General features: G+C 52.4%; 1 long non-coding RNA gene across 3 annotated transcripts in view; it reads right to left on the reverse strand.

Moving 5' to 3' along the window:
* LOC146825649 (uncharacterized) overlaps nucleotides 1-26,951 on the reverse strand; it is a 208,450-nt gene that overhangs the window by 179,168 nt on the left and 2,331 nt on the right. For all 3 annotated transcript variants that reach the window (XR_014961897.1, XR_014961895.1, XR_014961896.1), the window contains exon 2: nucleotides 20,383-20,554. This is a non-coding gene — a long non-coding RNA (uncharacterized LOC146825649). The remainder of the gene's footprint in view (nucleotides 1-20,382; nucleotides 20,555-26,951) is intronic.

The following is a 26,951-nucleotide window of genomic DNA, read 5'->3' on the forward strand; positions in this document are numbered from 1 at the left end:
CCCAGCGCCGGCGTTCCTCCTTCCTAGCTGTTAAGAGAGGGCTGCATGAGGAGGGCCTCCAATACTCGCTGCTATTCCCAGCCAAACGGACAAAAGCAAAGATGGTTCGGATGATGAACTGTCTGAAACAGACAGTACGCACCTACCGCCAGTCACGCCGGCCACGGCGGACGGAATGCTGGACGAGGGTTAGAGCGGTGGTGAGACTGCCTGTTGAGAACCACCCTGGACTTACTGGACTTGCCACTGCTGGTTTGACATGGGAGTGAGGATGGAGGGCAGCGGGGGGTTGGTGAGTGCAGGTGAGCATGGCGACAGGCGAGCCGGGAGAGGCAACTGGACCACGGCCCTGGTACTGGCATAGTCCCCTGAGTATAGCCTGCTGAGACTGGTGGCTACTGAGCTGTGGGGAGAGAAGGGGGGAGTACTGGGCGGGCTTGTTTATAATGGGCTCAGCGGGACAACGCGACTTGGAGGAACTAGGGCAGCTATCCGTTGGTAACCGGTCCCCCCTCGTTGCCCATAAGGCACGCCCACAGTGTCTGCTGTTGGGCCTAACAGTTGTTTCATGGAAGTCATGGTTTGGATGGGAGCTAGATGGGAGCTACTAGGTCCTGTTTTTGGTGGGGTGGGGGAATTGGGATTGTTGGGGGAATGTTGGGGAGGGGTCCACACCGACGGAATGGCGGAGGAATGTTCTTGTTTCAGCAGAATGCAATGGGGGAATGGCTGATTCAACAAATTTGCGATGTATAACCTGGAATGTGAGGGGGCTTCACACCATGACGAGACGACATAAGGTTTATGCTTACCTAATCCGCAGGGGAGTACACATCGTGCTACTCCAAGAAACACACTTATCGAAGGCAGAAGGTATAGCGCTGCAGCGTAGATGGAGGGGCCAGGTATTCAACACCACATACTCTGCATTTGCTAGAGGGACGCTGATCTGGATTAGGGCGGGAGTCTCGTTTCAAGTGACTAGGCAAGTGGTTGATCCTGGGGGTAGGTACGTGGCTGTTGAGGGGAAGCTGAGAGGAAGGGACATCGCCTTTTGCAGTGTATACGCGCCCAATGTTGATCAGTTGGGCTTTCTGGCGGGGATGTCTGGAGCTTTAGCCCATTGCTTAGCGTGCCCACTAGTGATAGGGGGGGGACTTTAACTCCGTTATAGATGTTTCCCTAGATAGATCTCACCCACCCCTGGCAGACTCCCCGGTGCATCGCTTGTCCAAGGGTAGACTAGATTGACAGGTGCGCTGGGGACTGATAGACGCTTGGCGCGCGCAACACCCGGGAGACCGAGACTACTCCTATTATTCTGGCATGCATGAGCTACATGTCCGATTGGATGCGATACTCTGCTCCCCGACAGTAATGCCGGCTATAGTGCGCACTGAATATCTAACCAGAACGATTTCTGATCATAACCCCCTGTTGTTTAGCATGGACTGGATGGCTGGAGTCTCGTGCGTTCCTACTTGGAAACTGAGACCCGAAGCGTTTAATGACCCACTATTCCATGCAGCGCTAGAAGAGGGCATCACACAATATTTTGCGGACAATGCGGGCACGACTGCGACGAGGGCGACAGAATGGGATGCCTTCAAAGTTGTCATCAGGGGGCTCTGCATAGGGAAACATACGGGTATACGGAAAACACTTCTGGATGATCTGGCCAAAGCGGACTCCAAGCTGCGGGAGGCGGAGGTGACGAGGCCTGGCCACCCTGAGCTTCAGGTAGCGGTTAATGCAGCTAAAGAAGCGGTGGCAGTTGAGGTGGAGCGCTTGCGCAGCTTTGACCATAGAGCCTACATGTTGAGGGCCCATGCTGAGGGAGATAAGGCGAGGGCATTGTTGGCTTGGTTAGCCAACCCCACAAAGAGGAGTTCCCCTATCCTGGCTATAGAGACGGCAGAGGGAGGAACGGTCTATACCCAAAACGAAATTATGCAGTGCTTCAAGCGCTATTATGAGACACTTTATAAAAGTAGATTAGAGGACGGGGACCCTGCCATCAACACTTTCTTGGATGAGCTGACATTGCCAGGACTGGACCAAGAGCAGGCGAAGGACTTGGGGAAAGGCATAGAGCCGGGAGAAATTCGAGAAGCCATCAAACGCATGGCACGCAACAAAACACCGGGACTAGACGGATTGCCCATAGAATTCTATGGGAAATATGCTGACTTGCTGGTGCCGAGGCTCCAAGAAGTCTATAAAGAAGCCAGGGAATTAGGTTGGCTGCCCCAATCAATGCGCGAAGCGCTGGTGATCCCGTTATTGAAGCCAGGGAGGGAGAGTGAGAACGTGGCCTCCTATAGACCACTGTCGATGTTAACCGCCGACTATAAAATACTGAGTAGCATACTGGCGGCCCGTTTGCTGCAATACATGACCACGCTAGTCCATGAAGACCAAGCTGGTTTCATACCAACGCGCAATACGACTGCGAACATCAGGAGGTTGGTGCGCCTACTAGACGACGATCACCCAGAAGCACCAAAGCCAATGATACTATCAGTAGATATCGAGAAAGCTTTTGATAGCTTAGAATGGGGATATTTGTATAAAGTTTTGCGACGGTTTGGATTAGGAGAGGGTTATCTGCAATGGACGAAGGTACTATATACTTCGGCAGTGGCCAGAGTGAGAACGGGTTCATTGATCTCACCGAAATATCTGGTAGAACGTGGGACGAGGCAGGGATGCCCGCTCTCTCCATTACTGTTCGCCTTGGCGGTGGAGCCCCTCGCGGCTAAGATTCGGACAGGTCAACACTACGGGGGCCTAGATAGTAGAGACGGACGACAGTACATATCGCTTTACGCAGACGACCTACTATTATTCCTTGACGACGCTGATAGGGCACTGGCGGGTGCGGAGAGCCTACTCTCGGATTTTGGGGACGTCTCGGGCCTGAGAGTTAATTGGTCTAAGACATGCCTGTTCCCGGTAAGACAGGGGGAGCCTAGACCGGACATGTTTCGAGCGGTGCGATGGGAACCCACCTGCTTGAAATACCTCGGCGTACACATCTATCAAACGACGGCAGATATGCTGGAGGGGAATGTGGGCCACAGTGTGCGAGCGCTGAGAGGGAGTATGGCCTTTTGGGCCACCCTTCCGTTGTCGGTAACCGGCTGCATATCCCTTTTGAAAATGGTGGCACTCCCTCGGTTATTATACTATTTGAGGACGCTGCCGGTGTGGATACCCAGCTCCACTTTCAGACTATTGAAATCGATGGTGGTATCTTTTCTCTGGGGTGCGGGAAGGCGTAGAGTAGCGCAGGCAACGCTTATACGACCCACGGCTGAAGGAGGACTGGCAGTCCCAGACTTTGAATTATACTATTTAGCGGCTCAATTGCAGATCTTCACACAAAACATAGCGCGGGTATTCCGGGGACCGGGATTCGGGAGGAGAGGGGGAATGCCGCGCCACGTCCTTTCATATATTGCCTTGCAGCAGAAACTAGAGCCCAGGGACCTTCTCACAGAGGAGATCACTTTCAGACTCTGCTGGAATCGGTCCCAACGTAGGGCGGGAGTGCTGCATCCATATGCACCTGAGATACCGCTGGGAATGCTGACGGCGTTACCGCACGGCGGAGATTGGTCGCAATTACAACTCTGGGAAGAAGCGGGACTGCAGGTGGTGGGGGATCTATATGAAGACGGGGTACTGCTACCCTACCAAACTCTCCAAGAGAGATTTGATCTACCCAGGGGAGGTTTCTTGTTGCACGCAGCACTTACTAGATCGATTCAGGCGCACTGGAGAGAGGGGCTGCTGGAGCCTAAGACGTCGATGGCCTGCCAGTACACCATGATGACGGCAGGGACCTTCAAGGCGGTCACGTGCTTATATTCTAGAATGCTTCTTGAAAACCTGCCGCCCCTGGCTGTATTGAAGGGCAAATGGGAAACTGATCTAGGTAAAGATATCCCGGAGACGGCTTGGGCGCAGATAGTATGACGTGCCTGGAAGAGCACGAGGAACGCAAGGTTTCAGCTAGTGCACTTCTATATCCTCCACAGAGCATATTTGACACCTGGGAGAATCCAGAAATATTTTACGGTCAAAGAGGCAGCGTGTCCCAGATGTACGAGAGCAGAGGTGGAATTGGAACATATGATGTGGTCTTGCCCGGCGCTGGGTCTTTACTGGAAGGAGGTGGGGGATACCCTGAATGAGGTGACAGAGAGGCGACTGGAGTTTGATATGGCCGTCAGTATACTGCACTGGTTCCCCCACACGCCCAAGAATAAGATTACGAGTAAGTTCATAGATATGGGACTTCTATTAGCAAAACGAGAAATTACGAAACGTTGGAAAGCAACAGTGGGTCCCACCAGTAAAAGATGGAAGGGTGAATTTCTCAAATGGGCCACCAGTGAAAGCGCGCTGCGGAATCAATTGGCGTGCAGACGGAACGATGATAAGGCGCTAGAGGCGGCGTCTGCATGGGAGGCGCTAGTACAAACATTACGAGACTCTGAGTCAAACGATGACGGAGAAGGGCAGGTCATGGACGGGGGGATAGCCCCGGAACAAGAGGGGTACATCGCATAACTCAACACATCGCTATTCCTAGGACTGCATGATACGAGAGGACGGAGACGGCTACCTGCGTTGGTTGGTGGGGACTGAGGAAGGGGGAGGGAATGTAAAGTTTTCATAGTGTTTCAGTGTAGGGAATAAAAGTTACGAAGGTTTCTTGGTTGATTTGACGCACAGCCCTGGAAGGACTCACATATCCTCGTACTATGCACTATATAGTTGGTGGGGGGCCTTAGATTAATCCTCAGGGAGTATGCTGATGAATATTGAGTATGGAGTTGTATGTGATTGTACAAAAAACCAATAAACTACGTGTTAAAAAAAAAAATCATTATCAATGTATGTTTGATGTGTGCAGATGACTCTGGAGTGCAGAGCCCTGCAATATATGTGAAACTAGACAAATAAAAGTTGTTAAACAAAAAAGGCGAAAATAGCCCACCTCAATGTCCTATTTATGGGATATGAGCTGTCAAGTGAAGGCAAAAGTCTGGCAGCTAACTTTTTAGAGAAGTGTGCGCTGCTCCAACATCCAAAATCATAAAACAATCTACACTAAAATACTGGGATTCCTTGGTGAAGACAGAATTGTAGCTGTGTACGGATTTGCAGCCTTGACTAACTGGGCGGTGCGATGGGTGGGGGGTTGGGGGTGGTTTTATGTTCCTTTAAGTGGGGGGACTGCCTTTGTTCTGCATGTCTCTTCTGTATTTTTTATTAGTTATTTCATGAGAAAAATGTCAAAGAAGGTATGCGTAATTTTGCTGTTGCGGAAGTCTCTGGGTCATAGAGCTTCGCTAAATGTGTATTTGACGAATAAAATATGTTTACAAAAAAAAAGTACTGGGATTCCTACATTTCAGCAGGACATACATTTTAGATTACGCAAAATGGGTAATACCTTTCTATGAATTAATAAAACCTGACTTTTCAGCCTGGGACTGGGCACAAGAACATACCAATATTCTTTGCTTACTTCAGGAAGACATGATGGCTTCCAAACACTTCCAAACTCGCGTAAACGTACGCCACTTAGTAATAAGAATCATAGCGGGTCAATGCGGGTACACATATTTAACCTTTAATGAAGGGGAAACTGTACCATTTGCATACAAATCACACCTGTACACAAATGCAGAAATGCGTTTCACTTCAACAGAAAAAATCTTGACAGCAGCTCAGACTGCCATGGCTAGAGAAAGAGCACTGGCTCAGGAGAAACGCATTATTGTCGTAACTCCATTACCAGCTTTAGAAGCTGTTACAAAGGCCAGTATCCCAAATGCGAAAACGTTACATCCCAGGTGGATACAATGGCCAACTGCAACAGACACTGAATACAGATTTGATCCTAGTTTAAAAACTCAGGCATTCCTGCAATATGAACAAGAATATCCTCTACCAAATGAAATCTTGCCTCTTGATCAATATGAATATATTATCTATACTGACGGATCTGCGCAACCTGCCATTGGGACTAAACAGCAATATTTTTCAGCCTGTGCAATCGTCAAAGGTCGCATGCATAATGGCAAATTCCATCCTAGCTGCACAAAGACGCAATCTCTAGGAGACTGCACTGCTCAGTTGGCAGAATTAAAAGCACTAATAATTGCACTAAAAAATACGGATCACCGGTATTTCATACAGCTCGGCCCTCATTACCGTAAGGTGGTGGAGGAAGCTAGGGAACGGGGTCGCCTGCCCAGTGATTGGAGGCATGCAGAGGTGGTAGTCTTTCACAAGACCGGTAGACCTCCCGAACACCACGTGTCCTATCGCCCTATTTCCCTCCTCTGAAGCTAAGGTCATGGCCAAGGCATTGGCCAACCGCCTCGGCCTCACATTTCCTCCCTAGTCCATCCGGATCAGGCCAGGTTCATGCCCAGTGGGCGACCCGCCATAATATCCGCAGGGCACACATAGCTATTGCGACAGTCAGGGGCCTGGGGGAGCGTGTGGGGCTACTGCTCGCGGATATGTTCCATGCATTTGATTTTTTGAGTTGAGAGTATTTATTTGCACTTCTGCGTAGACTGAACATAGGGCCTCGATTCCTGTCTCATCTTACTCTACTCTATACCGACATAACGGCGTCTGTACGTGTGGCGGGTTCTGTCTCATTGGTTTTCTCCATTGGTCGGGGCACCAGACAAGGGTGTCCACTGGCTCCCTATTGGTTTGCTTTGCCCATGGAGCCCCTGGCTGCCTGGGTGTGAATTGACGCTCAGCTGATCAGTCTAGAAGAACAAGTTACTTACCTTTGTGAACGATATATCTGTAAGAAACATTAGTTAGTTAGATTCCTCACCTTAGAATATCCCCAGGCGTCAGGCTGGATCCGGAAAGATTGTCAGCAATACCTTTGCGCGTCGTTAGGCGTCGTCTGCGGCTCCGCGTCCGTCGTCGGCGTCGTGCGCTGGGATGACGTTGGAGTACTTAGACGCCGCCCTCACACGCTGACGTCGGTTCTTGTACATAGCTTTCCGTGCCAGGAACGCAGAGCAATGCAAGAGACCGACACTGGTGCCAAAAAATTCTAGGGCCCTGAAAGGGATAAGCTCAACCCTAGATATCGGTCGCAGAACGGGGAGGATGGGTGGGTCGGTGAGGAATCAAACTAACTAATGTTTCTTACAGATATATCGTTACTGAAGGCAAGTAACTTGCTCATCTGAAAGAAACACGTTAGTTAGATTCCTCACCGTAGAATAGATACCCCAGCAATACCAACCCCGGTGGTGGGTCTGCGAACCAAGATCACACCAGAAAGTCCTGGAGAACAGAACGGCCAAAGAAGCCGTCTCTCTGGACTTGGCTATCCAGGCAATAATGTTTGGCAAACGTGTGCAGCGAAGCCCACGTTGCTGCCTGACAAATGTCCTGCAAGGGGACTCCCCGGCCCAGGGCAGTTGTCGCCGCTGTGGCCCGAGTGGAATGGGCCCTCAGCCCTACAGGAGGTTCCTTTTTAGCTAAGGAGTAACAGGCCTTGATACACAAAACGACCCACCGAGAGATGGTACGCTTGTGCACCGCCCGCCCCTTCTTAGCGCCCACGTAGCCAACAAAGAGTTGGTCGTCCACCCGGAACTGCTTGGTGCGGTCCAAATAAAAGGACAGCAACCGTTTTGGGTCCAGACAGTGGAGCCTCTCTTCCTCTTTCGAGGGATGCAGAGGCGGAAAGAAGGTGGGCAATGTAACAGACTGCCCGATGTGAAAGGCAGTTACCACCTTAGGGAGAAAGGAAGGCCGAGTCCTGATAACAACTTTGTCCGGATGGACAGAAAGAAAAGGAGGCTTAGAAGAGAGAGCCTGGAGCTCACTCACCCGTCTAGCAGAGGTGATGGCAACCAGGAAAGCAGTCTTAAGAGTGAGAAGACGAAGGGGATAATTATGAAGTGACTCAAAGGGAGCGCATATCAGAGAGGTCAAGACAAGGTTCAAATCCCACTGAGGCATTACTAAAGGGACAGGAGGAAACATGTGAGTAATGCCCTTAAAGAATCGAGAAACAACAGGGGATTTGAAAAAGAGAAGGCTGATCAGGAAGCCGTAAGAAAGCAGAAATAGCTGAAAGATATCCCTTGAGGGTGCCCAGTGCAGAGCCCTGCTGGGCCAGGGAAAGGAGAAAGAGGAGAACCTCAGAAAGAGGGGCGGAAAGGGGATCCACAGCCTTTGCTGTGCACCATGCCACAAATTTGTTCCACCTACAGGCGTATACCGATTTTGTGGAGGGACGCCTGGCTGCCAGAATAACATTACAGACTTCAGGAGGCAAGTCAAATGGCATCAAGTGCCGCCGCTCAATCTCCACGCATGGAGGTGGAGACTGGACAGGTTCGGGTGGAGGATCGTCCCCTGCTGCTGCAACAGAAGGTCCTCCTGAAGAGGCAGTCATATCGGGGGATCGATCGACAGACTGAGTAGCTCCGGATACCAGTATCTTCGTGTCTAATCCAGAGCCACCAAGATGAGCTGCGACCACCGCCATCACTTTCGTGAACACCCGAGGGGCACTGGTGAGGCTGAAGGGGAGCATGGTAAACTGAAAATGCTCTGGGCCCACCGTGAACCGCAGGTAACGCCGGTGGGCCGGCAGGACGGAGCTGTGGAAATAAGCGTCCTGCAAGTCCAACGCTACCATCCAGTCTCCAGGGTCTAGGGCAGCCAGAACTTGAGCTAAGGTGAGCATCTTGAACTTCTCCTTCCGGAGGAAGACGTTGATGCTCCTGGAGGTCCAAGATAGGGCGTAGGCCCCCTTTGCCCTTCTTGGGAACCAGAAAGTAGTGGGAATAACAACCATGACCTACTTTTGGACCAGGATCGCGCTCGATGGCCCCCTTGGCCAAGAGGGCCTTTACTTCCTCCTGGAGAAGTTTCAAGTGATCCCCCGACATGCGGTGGTACTGCGGTGGCATGGCTGGAGGGGTCGCCTCGAAGGGGAGGGAGTAGCCCCTTCGGACGATTTGCAGCACCCACCTGTCCGACGTGATGGAACGCCAGTGGAGCAGGTGATAGCGAACTCTGCCTCCCACTGGCGTGGAATGGGCCTGAAAGCACGGACTAGGAGGGCTTTGAGGCGGATGCTGCTGGGGTAGATGTGGACGGACCGGCACGTTGTCCCCCTGTACCGCCTCGGCGGAATCCACGTCCGCGTGGAGGTTGGTTCTGCGGCCTGTGGCTCGGTGGACGTGAGGGGGCGCGAAAGGGGCGAAAAGCGGAAGTTTGCGGGCGCGGGCCGAGAGGCCCAAGGACTTGGCCGTAGCCCTGGAGTACTTAAAGCGCTCCAGCGCACTATCCGCTTTGTCGCTAAAAGGCGACTGCCATCTAAGGGCATGTCCATGAGGGTGTTCTGGACATCCCCATTAAAACTCGTGGACCGCAGCCAGGCGTGGCGACAAAGCACCACCGTGGTCGACATTGCCCTACCCAGCGAGTCCGTAGTGTCCAGTCCACATCGGATTGCATGCCGCGCTGCATCCCGCCCCTCGGCAAGAGCCTGGGCGAGCCGAGTCCGGGCCTCCTCCGGACACCGGGCCAGCACGTCCTCCACCGTATCCCACAGGGAGTGGGAATAACGGTTCAAAAGACAAGCGGTGTTAATAGACCGCAATCCCAAAGTAAGGGAGGAGAACAGCTTCTTACCTAACTGTTCTAGTCTCTTGGATTCCCGATCCGGGGGAGCGGACGGGAAGGAGGTCCGGGAAGTAGAGGCCTAGATAACCAGGCTCTCGGGCGTGGGGTGCATGGACAGAAAACTGGGGTCACCCGGTGCAGGGGGGTGGCGCCAGGCCACGTTCCAGTCCACAGGATGTACTGTGGAGGGCTCAGACCAGGTGCCCTTCAGAACATCAACCAGTGCTTCATTAAACTGTAGCAGAGGCTCTGAGGAGCTTGCTGACGGTTGGAGCACTTCAGTGAGGAGGTTAGTCCGCACGGCCACAGCAGGTAGCTCCAGCCCAAGGGCTTCGGCCGCCTTGCGCAGCACCACAGAAAATGCAGCACATTCCTCCGAAGCCACGGTCGGAGGAGAGATGAAGCCAGTGTCAGGGGAGGTATCAAGACCACTGGCATCCCCCAGCTCGTCTGCCCAGTCCTGAGACAACTGGCCCTGCCGGGCCAGAGGGTCCTCTGACCCCCTCCCAGTCGGTGCCGTCATCCGATTCTTGGTAGACAGGTGGAATGATCGGAGCCGGGCGGAAGATGAAATTGCCACCCATCTGCGTCGGGTGCGGTGCCGGACGGTGCCGCTCCGACGCCGGGCCCGGACCGGGACTAAACTGGGGAACGGCGTCTTCCGAAGGCGGTGCAGGGGGTGCCACTGGAGTTGGTGCCGGCGGAGGGGTCGTGAGGTCGACCGGCGCCTACAGGGATCCAGGCCTGGATCCCGCGGGGCCCTGCGGCATCGGGACCGGAGTCGACGACGGCGCCAGGGCCGCCGGCTCACTAGGCCTCCCAGTCGAGCCCGCGGGGCCCGAAGGCGCGCTGGCAGGCGTCGATGGCGCAACCAGGCCTCTCATGGCCATGAGGAAGGCACTGATCTCCGCCGGAGTCGCGCCAGTCCCAGGGACCGGCAGGTATGGGGACGGACGGGACTCCTGCGGCTCCGACGGAGTCACGTGGGTGGTACCACCCGAACCCTCAGCCGAGTCGCACGACCGGCAATGGGAGCCCGAAGAGCGATGTCGCTTCTTGGACTTCTTGCTATGCTTCAACTTACCCGAAGACTTGGAACCCGACGAGTGGTGGTGATGGCTGCGGCTCTGCGACCGGAACCTCGACCTCCTCCTCGACCGGGACCGTGGGACTGCCGGAGCTCGAGGAGCCTGCGGGACCGCTTCAGTCTAGCCTTCGAAGTCAAGGCCCGGGAGTCGGGGCACGACTCGGCATCGTGGTCGGCCCCAAGGCAATAGAGGCACCGGTGGTGGTGGTCCGTAACCAACATCCGCCGGTGACAGGAGTCACAAGCTTTAAAGCCAGGCATCCCTACCGGCACCAGAGTCGAGTCGACAAGAATAGAACCAAATGAGTTCAAAAAAGTTTAGTCACAAAGTGACCCAAAGGGTATGCTCTTCCCGGATCGGCGCTTACTGGCATGGAAAAAAGAAGAACTGATGTCAGCACGCGAGGGCGGGGTCTAAGTACTCCGACGACGTCATCCCGGCGCACAACGCCGACGACGGACGCAGAAGACGCCTAGCGATGCGCAAGGGTATTGCGGACGAAAATCTTTCCGGATCCAGCCTGACGCCTGGAGATATTCTAAGGTGAGGAATCTAACTAACGGGTTTCTTTCAGATTGGGCAGATGGGCTGTCGGATCCTATAGCCCTGTACGCTGAGGATGTGTTGCTTTTCCTTACTAACTTAGACAGGACTGGCCTGTGGCTGTTGCGCATCATGCAGGTGTTCGGTGAGACCTCCGGCCTCTACATTAACCCGCGGAAGTCTACCTTTGGGTCCTGGGTGGGGGGGGGGGGGGGGGGAGAGATCTTGGTACATGGGGCTCCACGGTATAGGTGGTGCACGGGGGGGGATGAAATATCTGGGTGTGTTCCTATCCCATTTGCAAACTACCTCATGGGACAGGAACTTGGTGCCGGTGTGGGATAGGGTGCGTGAGGATATTAGGGCCTGGTCCCACATGCCTTTGTCTATTTATGGTCGCTCTGCCATCTTCAAGATGGTCTCTCTTCCGCGTCTGTTATACCAGCTGCAGAACCATCCATATCCTATTTCCCCTAGATGGTTCCGTCAGGTTAATATGGCATTGGGCCAGTTTCTATGGGGTGGCGGGGTGGCTAGGGTGGCCCTACGTACCTGTTTCCAGTCCACATATTGTGCAGGGCTCGCGACCTCAGATATCCTTTCGTACTATATGGCTTCACAAGGTGGCCTTTACTCCTGATACTGATTCAGCTATGATCACGTTTAAAAAAAATATATAAGAAAGACCCTAAGAAGGGCATAGATCGCGCCCTCAGGGCTTGCCAAGATAAGTTATTAGATGTGGCAGGGCCCCTGGCAAAAATCCTTGAGTTGGCCCTTCAGGTACAAGAGACTGGAGCCGCTATTCACCCGGAGGTCTTGGCGGAGTGGACCCAGAGGGTGATTTGCCTCCTGGGCAATGCCAATTACGCCCTCTATTCTGAAAGGCTCAAGTCCATCCTTTTGCGCATCGACCCGCAACTACTTGAGTTGGCCGCGGGCAAACCAGGCCCTCTAGCAGAGGGACAGCTTTTTGGAGAACGATTTGTCAAGGATATAGCAACATTTCTCAGTACCTTTGCATCCTTGGACAAGTCACAGGCATCACTCAAAAGGGTTTTTCATCCAGTCTCTGGCAGGGCCAGGCGTGGCAGGGGATGCTCGACCGGCCGCTACACCAATCCAAGTCCCCAACGAGGTTTCGCACCCCGACGCAGAGGGTGTACCCAGGAGCCGGAACAAGCGGGTTTCTACCCCTCCAGGTCCCGAGGCTTCCGTGGCCGATTCAACAGAGGCGTCATCAGGGGTTACAAGAACTTCGATGCCCAGTCATCAGGTATGTCCACCAATCTTTCTAACGCTCCCCCTCTGGGGCAGATTGTTGCATTTTGTGATGAACTGGACACAGCTGACCACAGATGCGTGGGTCATCCACACTGTTAAGGGTTACCAGATAGAGCTAATAGACTCCCCTTGCCAAGTGATCCCTCCTCTTCCGCTCCTTTTTTCCTTACAAGAGCAAGCTTTTATCAACTCCGAGCTGCAAGAGCTTTTGGCCAAGTAGGCTATTGCCGTAAGACCCTTCATTCCCGGCGGGTTTTGCAGTAACGTTTTCCTAGTCCAAAAGAAGGGAGGAGGTCAGAGACTAGTTTTAAATCTCAGGGAGTTCAAGCCCTTTGTGGTATACAGACACTTAAAGATGGAGGGCATCCATCTGTTGAGAGATCTGCTTTTGGAGAACGACTGGATGGTCCGTTGGATCTAAAAGATGCCTACCTCACGGTCCCCATGTGCCCTTCCCGTCAGAAAGTTCTCCAATTCTGCTGGAAAGGGCAATGGTACCGGTACCTTTCCATCCCCTTCGGCCTGTCATTCGCCCCTTGGGTTTTTACCACGCTGTTAAAGCTGGTGGTCACTTGGCTGTGAGAGATGGGAGTTCGCATGATCGTCTATCTCGATGACATGTTAATTCTGGCACAGGATCGGAACCTCCTGCTCACACATTTGGGGTGGACGACCTCCCTGTTACAGGAGTTGGGTTTGTGATAAATCTAAAAAAAAACAAAAAAAAAACACGATGACCATCCCGAGCCAGCAGACGGACTTTCTGGGGTTTCAGATAAATTAATTCACCGCACAGTTACTCCTGCCCATGGCCAAGATCAAATCGATGAAGAGAGAGATCCGCTCTACCCTGTCGAAGCAGCTTATCTCGTTGAGAGTCCTAGCGAGGATTGTAGGCCTGCTGGTCTCATCCATTCAGGCCATCTTCCAGGGCCCCTTCATTACAGGGCTTTGCAACGACGCAAGATTTATTATCTTCGAAAAAGGTATTCCTACGACCACCTGATTCCCCTGTCTCCAGAGGCTCAGGAGGAGCTTCTATGGTGGTTAGAACACATGGAAGCGTGGAATGGCAGGGCCATTTTTGGCACCTCCCCAGACGTCATCATAGAGTCCGAGGCCAGCCGTTGGGGCTGGGGTGCAAGATGTGGAGACTTTGCCACAGGCGGACGATGGTTCGCTGACAAATTAAAGTTACACATCAATTGTCTGGAGCGGTTAGCGGGATCTTTTGCCATAAAGTCAATCTCCCCTCTGAAGAGCAATTGTTGCATCCTTCAGGATGGACAATGTGTCGGCGGTGCGTTACATCAATCGCCTAGTAGGGACGAAATCCTGCCTGTTAGCCAACATTGTGAGGGACTTCTGGCATTTTTGACTGGATCAGAAGATCAGTGTGATAGCGGAATATCTGCCCGGCAAGCTACATCAAATAGCGGATTAGAACTCCAGGTCCCTGAGGGAATTCAGCGATTGGAGACTTCATCCTTCGCTTTTTGTAGAGATCATGACTATGCGAGGTCCCTGCAGGATAGACCTTTTTGTCTCTCGCCTCAATGCTCACCTCCCACTATTCTTCAGCTGGAGGCCGGACCCGATGGGAACGGACGCGTTCCTTTAACATTGGGAGTCTCAGAGGGATTATGCTTTTCCTCCCTTTGCTCTGATTCCAAGGGTGGTGGCCCAGGTCCGTCGACAGGGAACGTCCTTAGTCTTAGCCACACCATTGTGGAAGACTCAGTCGTGGTTTCCGACACTGTTGGAGTTATCAGTGGATCTTCCTTTTCAGCTACCAGTGTTCCTGTTGCTTCTCCAGGACCCAGTGGGATCTCCTCATCCTCTGGTCCTGCAGAACCAGTTATCCCTCATGGTTTGGACGATTTTCGGAGACATGAAAGAATTGAGGGCCTTTCATCAGCGGCTGCCGAGTTTATACACCAAGCTTGGGCTCCATCCACCCGCAAACGATATTCGGCTTCCCGGAAGCGATGGGTGGGTTGGTACCCTTAACGGCAGGTGCATCCCATGGGATCAGATCTGAAGGAAGTATTACATTTTTTATCTGAATGTGTCGAATCAGGTCTTGCATACAGGTCTATTAATAATTTCAGGTCAGCTATCTCGGCTGGACACAATCACATCGATGGTAAGCCAGTGGGGATGCATCCCCTTGTGTGTAAGTTGTTGAAGGGTATCAGAGTGGCTTGTCCGCCTCGTCCTAGATACACTATTTTAGGGGGTGTTAATAAAGTTTTGTCTTTATTAGAATCTTGGCCAGAAAACAAAGATCTATTGTTTAAAACAATTATCTGCTAAACTTACTATGTTTAATATCCAGTAGGAGAGTTTCTGATGTGCGTGCTTTGGATTTAGCAGGAAGGTGGTTTCTTTCGTCATTTCTAGGAGGACTAAGACCATGTCACGTTCGGTTGAGTATCCTGCTTTTCCTCATAATGACAAATTACGTGTTCCAAAATGTTTGAAGGTATATGAGGAACATACATTAGCTCATAGATCTGACCCCTTGGGTCAATTGCTGTTAGCTATACAGAAGCCTTTCCGTCGAGTTTCAGCGGCCACGTTAGCGCATTAGGTCAGATGGGTTATGTCTGAAGCAGGGATCGACATTTCTGTTTATGGTGCACACTCCACCACAGGAGCTATGGCCTCTAAAGCATATGTTCTAGGGTCTCGCTTAGAAGGTATTCTAAAAGCTGCTGAATGGTCCTCGGACTCTATGCTTAAAGGGTTTAATTATAAACCTATTACGCATGTTTCTTCTGTTGTAGTTGGTCTGCTTTGAACCAGCATAATCTGAGCCTCCGGTCCTGCCATAGGATACAAAATTTTCCAGCTATCGCGACAAGAATTTTATATTCTATTAAGGACACGGAGGCAAGGATTATCCCACCCGTTGGGACAGGTAAGATTTCAACTGTCATGTTGCAAGATGGTAACCATGCAATGCTATTTTTTCCCACCCTGAAATCTTAAACCTTTTGGGTTCCCTATTTTCAAACTTGTTTCTGTTTCAGGAACTGATTCCAAACAGACCTAAATCTATAATTACCTGTGGTGTGGATCTCCTCGTCATTGGAGGATAACTGTTGTACCCAAGACCGTGGGACGTGCTCTCCGTTGACAGTTGGATTTTCTGTTATTGCTCTCTGTTGAGAGCCAGGACTGTTTTGCATTTTTTCGGACACTTTTAGAACTGGTTTTGCAAAGAAAAAGGATGCCAAGATGGTGCCTCATTATTTTGTATGTTAAGCTCTCATGTTATTGGTTGGTTGATAAAGGAGACGTGGTTCAAAGCCTCATGGGAAATGTAGTTTAGTGTAATGTTTACTTTTTTCTCATTGGCTGCTGTTTGAGTAGTAAAGAAATTGAGAAAGCATAATCCTCGCCTCCGTGTCCTTAATAGGATCTAAAATTCTTGTCGCAATAGCTGGAACATTTTGTATTCCTCCTTAGAGACCACTAACCTTTCTTGTTTTGCTTACTGGGTACTGTTGGTTTCAGTATACTATTGGGGACGTACACCGTAGCCTAGGTTCCGTCCTCCCCGCCCCTTCCCTAATTATGTGATAAATAAAGTGCCAATACATTGGCATTTGCTATCTTTGGCTGGGAGAGCAGTCATTCTGTCAGTGGCATTTGGTGTTCATATTAATGTATAACTAATCTCAAACACTTTCATGTAGGTTCATCTGTGTTCATTTTCAATTAATAATTTTGCAAGAATGATAACATTTTGTGATGATACCTCCAATTATCACTAGTATGCAGGTACTGATGTAACCTCTGAACCCACCTCTGCAACTTAAAGATAAGCACAATAATAAGGGTTGGTAAAGCCAATGGGTCTCACTTGCCAATGCTGTTAGGTCACCACTATTTACTTTGATATTGCTTTTTTAACTGCACTGGAATTTGGCAACGCCAATAGGACCTACTGGCCATATTAAAAATGTATTGTCTACGCCTGAAGAGGACCGCTATGTTTCATGACACATAATGGCATGGTCCAATGTAGTGGACATCTTGAAAGTATAGAAACATTTTTTTAAATGTATACTTTCAAGACGACTTTCACGTTGGATCATGCTATGTGGTGGCCATTGTGAAAGAATAACATTGTTATTTTAAATACTTTCATGAATGCTGCTGTGTTGAGTTACACAACTTGGCAGCCATCTTGTAAGAAGGCTAAATGCACTTCTATATGATTTGATAACAGCAGCACACTTTTAAAAGCATTCAACGTTGGCAAACTCAATAGAAGCATCCAGCACTGAGTGGGGACTTGTAGAAGTGGAGAGGAGATGATAAAGCTGAGGAGAGGACAGAAAGACACAGGAAGGGAGAGAAAGCACAACACCAAGCCACTGTAGTGCTCAATGACGGAGACTGGGCAGAGAGCCATGGGGGAGAGGGAAGCTGGAGGAACAGGAGGAGAACATGCATTCTCTACATGCACAGAAAGACAGGGGAAGGAGAGAAAGAGTAGAACATAAACTTCCACAGAGTTTTAATGAATGTTAAAAACATTTAGTTGTAGAACACCAGCAGTGGAAGGCTGCACCACATCGGATCAAAAGCAATGGTAAAACAAAATGCTCAAGGGGCACGACAAACATAAGAAAAATTAGTAAACCTATACCCATCTAATCAAGAACAGGGAAGTGAGACAGAGAAGAAAGCCATTCAATCAAGAGCAAGCACTTAATCAAAAGCCAACTCGATGCAGTTATTGTATTTAATGCGGTCATCTGAAGTCTGTAGCAATTTAGGTGCACCTAAGCCCAAGAGCAGAACTGGTAAACCAGTGTGTGCGGTCTAAATGCAAAAGCCGCTCTTCTGCAAAGGCTCAACATTGGTCTCAATACCTCGCATGGGAGCGCACTGAGTTGGAGAAACTTAAAACACTTTAGTTTTTTTTAAATGACGAATTTCCTCTATAAAATCAAGAGTGTTGGCGTATGTGGCCCAATTTCAATTCAAAGACTAAATCAACCCAGAGGATGTCTCAATTACACCAGTTTCCTTTTTAAACTACTAATGATAGTGTCGCAGGAACATTGTCGGATTGGCAGGGCGGGCAATCGGTCATTGCCCGAGGGGCCTGAGGCCAAGGCCAGCTGGTGGGATGTTTTTTTCAGATGAAGATAAAAATTGCATTGCCTAGGCTGGCTTGGGTGCTGGCACTTGACTCTAAAGGCTGCTGCAGCCTTAGAGGGAAGATCGGAGCCCATTTTAACTAAGTCCAGATAATGGCTGTCTTATTGTCTTGTGCAGTAGGACAATGAGCCAAACTGAGCAGGCACAGCATGTTGTGGGCCCCTTCCGTCCTGAGACTCATAGAGAGACAGTGAGGCCACTGGGAGTGGATGTGCTCTTTTTGAGCATCACAGCTAGCAGTAATGTTACCTGGGGGTAGGGTGAAAGGGACTGTGCAGGGACAGATTATGAGTGGTGGCCATCTTAGAGGCTCTACTTTTGTCTCCAGCAGCAGGCAGATGAGCCCCAGGCACCCGCTCCCACCTTGTCATCTTAAAAACTGTAATGGGATTCCTGTTCACCACTGAACGAAAACAAAAAACAATGCAAACAACCAAAATGAGCAAAAGGAAAAAAAATTGACAACACAAAACAATTATTTTTTTAAACATTACTGTGACAAACGTTCACAGGGCCAAAATGACAAAGGGAAGGGAGAATAGGCATGGCATGACAGTATCAAAATTGATTGAGCGAGAACAGCAATGTGGAGAGAGACAAAAGGAGAAGTGAGACAGCAGAGTGGAGAAGAATGACAAATTTGAGAAGAAGAAAAGGATCAAGTGATGAAGGATAGGTAGAGGAGAGAGCATAAGAGTGCTAGAAATGCAGACAGATGTAGGGAATGAGGGGGAAAGATGAGGGAGAAGAAGTGATAGAAGACAGTGGAGTGAAGGGCAGAAATTGTTAAAGCTGAAAAGCAAAAGTGGGGAAGAGAGAGACAGAATGGTGGTAGAGGATGTAGCGTGATGGCAAGCGCTGCCAACTTGGGAACCAGGTTTGAGTCTCACCCTTGCCTCAACATCCTGTGATTCTAGGCAAATTACCTAATCTCCCCGTGTCTATAAAAAATAATGAATGTGTCCATGTAAAGCGCTCCAATACTATTGGGTAGAGTTTGCGCTATAAAAAAACTACCAAAAAAAAGTGAATGATGAAGGAAATGATAGAGAGGAAGGCAGAAGAGGGTGTCATACATTTCCTGTGCTACGAAAGAAAAGGAAGGATGGTTACTACTTCACATGCACTATCCTAATTCTCTTCCTCAGTCTAGGGCAGGCTTCTTCAACGAGTAGCTCATGAGCTACTGGTAGCTCTCAAGCTACCTGTGTGTGGCTCTCCTGTGTGCAGCCCAGCCTACTAAATTAAAAGCTTTTACTTGTCTGAATTATTATATGCATAGCAAAATTGGAAAGCGTGTATTCAAAATGAAAATGTGTGCATCTTTGGAACTCCTAAGCTGATGTTTGGAGGAAAAATGTTTACATTTCACAAATATATTTAAAGCTGGTATTTAATTGATAAATCAGTTAGGAGATGTATTACTAATACTATCACCTTGGTACCAGGGGCATTGCAGCTATGACTGCTAGGCACTACCCATGTAAAGGCATTCCAAATTGACAAACCCTTTATGTTACTGCTGGCAACCCTGCCTGATGTTGTGGTGAAACAAAGCTTGAGGGGGCCCTCCTGCAAAGTACATGCAGGGGGATCCCCAAGCTTCAGACCCAGTATGGAGCTCTCTGGCCAGGTACCTGCCAGTGCCGGAGGTGGCCCCAGGAGCTCGGGCCCCCTGCACCACAGAGGTTATAGGGGCTTTTGTTACGCCGCTGGCAAAGGGTAACCACTAATGTAATCTTGTCTGGTGTGGTGACAATTAAAACACAATAATTCTAATTCTATATGTAGCTCAGATGGTTTTTATTGAACATAAGTAGCTCTTACTAAACAAAAGGTTGGAGACCACTGGTCTAGGGCTTAGTTTAGAGGTTGCTGGCATTCCAGTAGGTAGTGCTAAATGTAGATTACAATCCATGAGTGGAATTTCCTTCATCAAAGGGATGGAATGGTAAATGAAATTCCACCTGTGGATTCTCTTTTAGTCTTTTCCTCCAGGCACAGGGGGGCTTTCCATTACTGTCTGGAGCAAGATAATAAAGGGGACACATAAGAATATGACTTTATGTGTAGTACAAAGAAATTCAAGGGGCAGAGGGATGTGATAGAGACTGACCGAAGAGAGCAAGACAGGAGAAAAAGGGAAGGTTAGCAATACAGAGAAATTAAATGAAACTCAAGGGAGAGAAACAAAATGAAAGGGGAATAAGGGCATGAGAGATATACAACTAACTGAAGAAAGAGCCCATGGGGGGCAGGAGTGGGAGAGAGAGGGGGATGTGTAGACAGAGAGTGATACAGAACATGCGAAAGCAAAGCAGGTTCACCTGAAGCTGTGGAAACTGGGCGCTGCGCTGAAACATGAAACACGGCGCCTGAGCATTTATAGTTTAAGCATGCAGGATAATGACAGACGGTATGGAAAGATTACACAGAAGGGGTTGCCGATGTGGATTTGTTGGCAGGAGGGTGTTTATGGAGTGTGGCTGATACAGCGCTTGGCTGGTAGTGCATGGAAGGGTAGCAGGAGAAAAAGAGTTCTCCCAAACAACAGATAAGACCATAAAGCGAAAGAAAACTGTACCTGGCCGGTGCTCTTCAGCCTGCAAGGGAAGTGACACATCGGCTTCAAAATCCAGTTAGGAAGCAGCAAAAACGGGCAACACTGGAATCCACCGATGGGAAGCAGCAGGCGGGGAAAAATGTTTCTAATACCAGCAGGTCTTTCAGACAGCGCATTTGCACTGAAGCTTGACCTAAAAAGAGAGAGGGGAAATGTGAGAGACTGAGTGAAGCACATAAGTAGAACGAGAGACAACAACATGGAGAGGAAAAGTGGAGTATGAAAGAAAATTAGAGCGAGGGGCATAAATTGATAGGGAGAACGAGAGGTGCACACAGCAAGCAAGAAAGGGGTATAGAGACATAAAGAAAGGCGTTTGGAGTTAATTTCTGCATCTTTTGCAGATTCAATTCAATTCTCTACCCACAATACAAAACATATCAAGTACGATGTTGTATGCAATCCCCAAAGATATCGATTGCAGAGAGACACTCGAGTGACAACTGTGAGACCGGCCTCGTGGCGTGGGCCCTCCCGACCAGCAAATTACCCTGCAACCACGCCGAACCTCGTTGATACAGCCTTCCGGCTCCCGTGGGCCAACATCCCGAGGGCCGACCAGATCCCCAACACGCATGCCCGGCCGAGGGAGAGCGAAACCCCCCCAAACCAGACCGAGAGGCACCGATCCTGTCACACCTCTGGTCTCTCCCCCGAGGGAGGTTTCGATCGACCACCAGGCCCCCGGGGAGCAGGCGCCTCGGCCGCTGGGTATCTGGAGTCCCTCCCGGACCCACCTGAACAGATCAAAGGGCCGAGCAACAGGAAACCCCGACACACTGCCCCCCAGGCACCAGACCCCTCTCCGCGAGGACTCCGGACTTCAAAGAGGAGGGGGAGTATAACAAGGGGTGCTGAAGGGACGAGGGCAGAGAAGACCTGGACTGACGAGAGCCTGCTGACCTGGTCGCGGCTCGATCGCTCCCCGAACCGAAGAACGCTACCCGAACTCTGAACCATCTGAGCCCTGCTGACGCTGTTGCGGCTCCCCGAACTCTGAACCATCTGAGCCCTGCTGACGCTGTCGCGGCTCCCCGAACTCTGAACCATCTGAGCCCTGCTGACGCTGTCGCGGATCCCCGAACTCTGAACCATCTGAGCCCTGCTGACGCTGTCGCGGCTCCCCGAACTCTGAACCATCTGAGCCCTGCTGACGCCGTCGCGGCTCCCCGAACTCTGAACCATCTGAGCCCTGCTGACGCCGTCGCGGCTCCCCGAACTACGAACCTCCGGTGCCTGCTGAGTGACTCGCGGCCCGCTCGTCCAAGAGAAACGGCAGAGATTGCCGAGAGAAGCAACATCCCCTCAACTCAAGGATTGAGAGCTGTGCGTCGGATACCTCGCAGAGACACTGATTCGAAGACTGTCCCGCTACCCCTTTTCCCTCATCACGAGATCGCTGCCGCTTGTGGCATTAATTCTGCACCTGCCTGCCGGATCATAAAGATCCCTGACAACTACCGATAAAAGCATATTGTCTTACAACGAATTACTGTGTGGTGTCCCTCTATCCGAAGAGAGAGTAAGCGCAGCGTGTGCGATCCTAGGTACGAGACCCTTCCAGGAAGGGCCTCCCCGCTCTTGCTCGGCCTAACTCTGGGAAAGGTGGGCCTCCGGGTGGTCGGGAACGCATTCCGTAGGCTCCCCGGGGAACGCCTTCCAACATTTGGTGGCAGGCGACGGGATCCGAGCCAACACCTAGAGATCGTGCAGTAGACGGCTTACGCACTACCAAGAAGAAATGGAAGGAGAAACTTCCCTAGGTGCCGCAGGCACCAACCCGAGCACGACATTCCAAAAGGACCAGTTAGAATCTTATACGCACCGAGAACTGAAACAATTTTGCAAAGACTTTGGAATAGCTACCAGCGGACTAAGCACGAAAGAGGACTTCCAGGGGGCATTAAAAACCTGGGTCGAGGCGGGAACTCCCCGGACACAAACAGAAGGAGAGCCTCCCAACGAACCACGAAGCACCCCGGGGAGGAACGGCGCCCCCGAGGGGGGCCTATCCCCAGAGGAACTAGCGGACCGAGAAAGAGGTCGCAACCACGAACTAGAACTAGCAAAATTAAAAATCGAAGGAGAGCTAAAACTGGCTGAAAAAAAGCTGGCGGTGGAACAGTAACGCCTACAAGGAGAACTCGAGGAAAAGAAACGACAAAGAGAACACGAAGAAAGAAAACTCCAACTAGAGCACGAACGTAGCCTAAAAGAGATCGAGCTCAAGGCTAAGAATGCGGAGGCCAGGCCCTCGGAAACCCAACCCCTCTCCTCCACCGTGGAACCAAAGGTCCACATCCCCAAAGATGTGGTGAAAGAATACTATAAGAACGACGACATCCAGCAATGGTTCAAAGCCTACGAAGTCGCCATGACCTCCCACCGATTCCCGCAGAAAGACTGGGGGGCTGGGCTGTGGGGCCGGTTCCTGAGCGAGGGGAGAGATACCCTGCTGGACCTGCCCTCCACGGTGATGAACTCCTACAGTCACATGAAAGAGGCCCTAGTAGCCAGATATGGGCTCACCCCTGAAATGTACCGGCAACGGTTTAGAGACTGCAAGAAGATACCCGGTACCACCTGGGTGGAGTACGTGAACTTTTACAGCCGGGCCTTGGACGGATGGATCAAGGGCAGCAAGGTCTCCACCTTTGAGGAGCTGTTCGACCTAATCGCATGGGAACACTTGTCCGCTAATTGCTTTGTAAAGCTGCGCCAGCACCTCCTGGACAGCAAACTCACAGACCCTCGGAAACTGGCCGTCGAGGCTGACCGGTGGGTAAACACCCGGGCCTCCCGGGGCCCCGTGGGAGACTACAGTCGCCACAGTCAGGGACCCCCCCGCCAGAGGGGTGGAGGGAATCAAGGCCGGCCAAGGGAACTCCCGGGGGGATCCCCGCTCAGCCCCCCCAGAGGACAACCTCCGCCCTTTCCAGCTCCACCTCCGGCCAGCACCGGGCCACCAGGGAGGCCGGGGCCCCGAGTGAGGATCACCTGTTTCCGCTGCCAATAGACCGGACACTATGCCAGCGACCCTCAATGTCCCATGTACCAGCGAACCGCCACAACAACCCCGCCGGCTCGACAAATGGCCTCCGTAGCCCTGGGAAAAGAGATGGAAGACCCCGAAGAATGGGAACCAGCCGCCATGGCCTTGGTCTCCCTAGGGGACCGGGAGATGGTCCCCGGAACGTCCCTGCCCGCCAACGCGAAGAAGTACCGACAGCAGGTAACGGTCAACGGTCACCGCGTCGAGGGCCTCCGGGACACGGGGGCGAGTGTCACGGCGGTTCATTGTCACCTGGTCTCCGAAGATCAGATCCTGCCCGGCGCCTTTTGTCCCGTCATATCATCAGACAATTCCGAGAGCCTCTGCCGGATGGCCCTAGTCCCCTTCGAATGGGGGGGGGGGGGGGGGGGGAGTCACCGGCAAGTTAAAGGTGGCGGTCCGAACCTCCCAGCCCGTGGACTGCCTCCTGGGCAACGACCTTGAGAACTCCCCGTGGGGACAAGTGGAACGAAGAGCCCATCTCGAGATGATGGGCCTACCCGAATGGGTATGCGCCACCACGCGCTCGATGACTCTCAGAGTGCCTTCCTCCGAGGGGGGAGAAGCCCTGCCGCTAAGCACCGCCACCATCCCCGAGGTCCAGAATACGCCACCAGGGGCCAACGACCCCCTTCTGGACGAAACGACCCCTCCCGACGAAGGGTCCGTGCCTTCCGACCCCGAATCCCTGACCGAACTCGGGGACTTGCCAGAACTGGCCCAGTGGCACTGCGAAGGGTGCCCCTCCCGTGAAGAATTCTGCCAAGAACAATCCACCTGCCCGTCCCTCATTGGACCCCGACAACAGGCCGAGGCCCAAGCAGCAGGCGACCGGACCGGCACCCACTGGGTATACTGGGAAAACGGCCTCCTGTACAGCGAACAGAAGTCGGCCGAGTTGGGATCGGCCCGAGTACTAGTGGTACCCCTGCGCTTCCGAAGTCTCCTCCTGGGCCTGGCCCATGATGTACCCCTGGCCGGACACTTAGGCCAAGATAAGACCTACCAACGACTCGTCACCCACTTCTATTGGCCCAAGATGCAAGCAAATGTGGAGGCCCACTGCAAGTCCTGCTCCACGTGCCAGGCCAGCGGAAAGAGTGGGGGCAAGCGCAAGGCTCCGCTACAACCCTTCCCAGTCGTCAGTACCCCTTTTGAGCGGGTAGGAATCGACATCGTGGGACCACTGGACCCCAAGACCGCCCAGAGCCACCGGTTCATCCTCGTCCTGGTGGATCATGCCACCCGTTACCCCGAAGCCATCCCTCTCCGCACCGTGACGGCCCCCGTGGTAGGCCGGGCCTTGATGGGGATCTTCTCCCGCGTGGGGTTCCCCCGCGAAGTCGTGAGTGACCGGGGTACGAACTTTATCTCCCGATATATGAGGTCCCTCTGGCAGCAGTGCGGAGTATCGTACAAGTTCACCACCCCGTACCACCCCCAAGGAAACGGCCTAGTCGAGCGCTTTAACAAAACACTGAAAGGAATGATCATGGGCCTCGAGGAACCCCTACGCCGGAGGTGGGACGTCCTCCTCCCATGCCTCCTGTTCGCCTACCGGGAGGTTCCCCAAAAATCCCTGGGATTCAGCCCATTCGAACTACTATATGGACACCCCGTCCGGGGACCCCTGAGCCTGGTCAAGGAGGGTTGGGAAACGACTCCCCGGGGGACCCCTCCGGATGTGTTCCGATACATCTTGGCGCTCCGCAACCAGACCCGGAAATTCCGAGAACTCGCAGAAGCGAACCTCGAGGCGAGCCAGGAAGAGATGAAGCGCTGGTATGACCAGAATGCTACGCTGGTCGAGTTTCAGCCGGGCCAACAAGTCTGGGTCATGGCCCCAGTGAAACCCTGCGCCCTCCAAGATAAATGGACTGGACCCTTCAAGGTGGTCGAGCGGAAGAGCCAAGTCACCTATCTCGTCGATGTGCAGTCCCCGCGGAACCCCCTCCGGGTTCTCCACGTGAACCGCCTCAAACCCCACTTTGTACGGACAGAATTGAGTTTACTCCTGGCCACCGACGATGGGGCCGAAGAAGACACCGAGCCCCTTCCAGACCCCCTGGGGGCGAAAGAGACCGATGGTTCCGTGGAGGGGGTGAGACTATCAACCACCCTCACAGCCCAACAGTCCGACGACTGCCGCCAGCTACTAAGGCAGTTTACGGACCTCTTCTCCCTAACCCCTGGGGTCACCAACTGGTGTGTCCACGACGTGAACACCGGCGACAGCCCGCCAGTGAGACACCGGGCCTACCGGGTCCCTGATCGGGTCCGAACCTGCATCCAGACCGAGGTGGCGAAGATGCTGGACCTCGGGGTGATTGAACCCTCCGACAGCCCCTGGGCCAGCCCGGTAGTCCTGGCTCCGAAAGCAGCTACCCCAGGTGTCGCCCCCGAGCTGAGGTTTTGCGTGGACTACCGAGGACTCAATGCGGTCACCCGAGCGGACGCTCACCCTATCCCCCATGCCGACGAGCTCATTGACCGCCTCGGGGCCGCTCGCTACCTCAGCACCTTCGACCTGACTAGTGGATACTGGCAGATTGCCCTCACCGAGGGAGCCAAGGAGCGCTCCGCCTTCTCCACCCCGGATGGGCACTACCGCTTTAGGGTGATGCCGTTTGGAATGAAGAATGCCCCTCCAGCACCTCCGACAAGTCCTGCTGGCTCTGCGCCGGGCCGGCCTCACCATCAAAGCCAGCAAATGTCAAATTGGGCACGGCTCCGTAACCTATCTGGGGCACCAGGTGGGAAGTGGGCAGGTCGCCCCCCTCCAGCCGAAGATCGACACCATCTTGTCCTGGGAACCCCCCACGACCCAAACGGAAGTCCGGGCCTTCCTGGGCCTCACTGGTTACTACCGGAGGTTTATTAAGAACTATGGCAGCATCGCAGGCCCCCTCACAGAACTAACCTCCAAAAAACACCCCAAGCAAGTACACTGGACTCCCTCCTACCAGAAGGCGTTCGACACCCTAAAGGCCGCCATGTGCGCGGCTCCGGTGCTCAAAGCACCCGACTACGCCCAGGAGTTTGTGGTCCGGACGGACGCCTCGGAACACGGCATCGGGGCAGTCCTCTCCCAGTTCGACGACAAGGGCATAGATCGGCCCATAGCCTTCAGCGGTGGAGCACCATTGAGAGAGAGACCTTCGCAGTAGTCTGGGCCCTCAAAAAGCTACGGCCCTACCTGTTCGGAACACACTTCCGAGTACAAACGGATCACCGCCCCTTGCGGTGGTTGATGCAGATGCGAGGGGAAAACCCCAAGCTGCTACGCTACGCTGGTCCATCTCCCTCCAGGGGATGGATTTCACGGTGGAACATCGCCCCGGGACGGACCACGCCAACGCGGACGGCCTGTCCCGATTCTTCCGCTTCAGCGAGGAGAACCCCCAAGTGGATGGGTAGTTCTCCCCGCCTTTCAGCTGGGGGGGGCATGTGTGAGATCGGCCTCGTGGCGTGGGCCCTC

Source organism: Triturus cristatus, chromosome 5_2 (assembly GCF_964204655.1).
Source record: "Triturus cristatus chromosome 5_2, aTriCri1.1, whole genome shotgun sequence".
Classification (NCBI taxonomy): domain Eukaryota; kingdom Metazoa; phylum Chordata; class Amphibia; order Caudata; family Salamandridae; genus Triturus; species Triturus cristatus.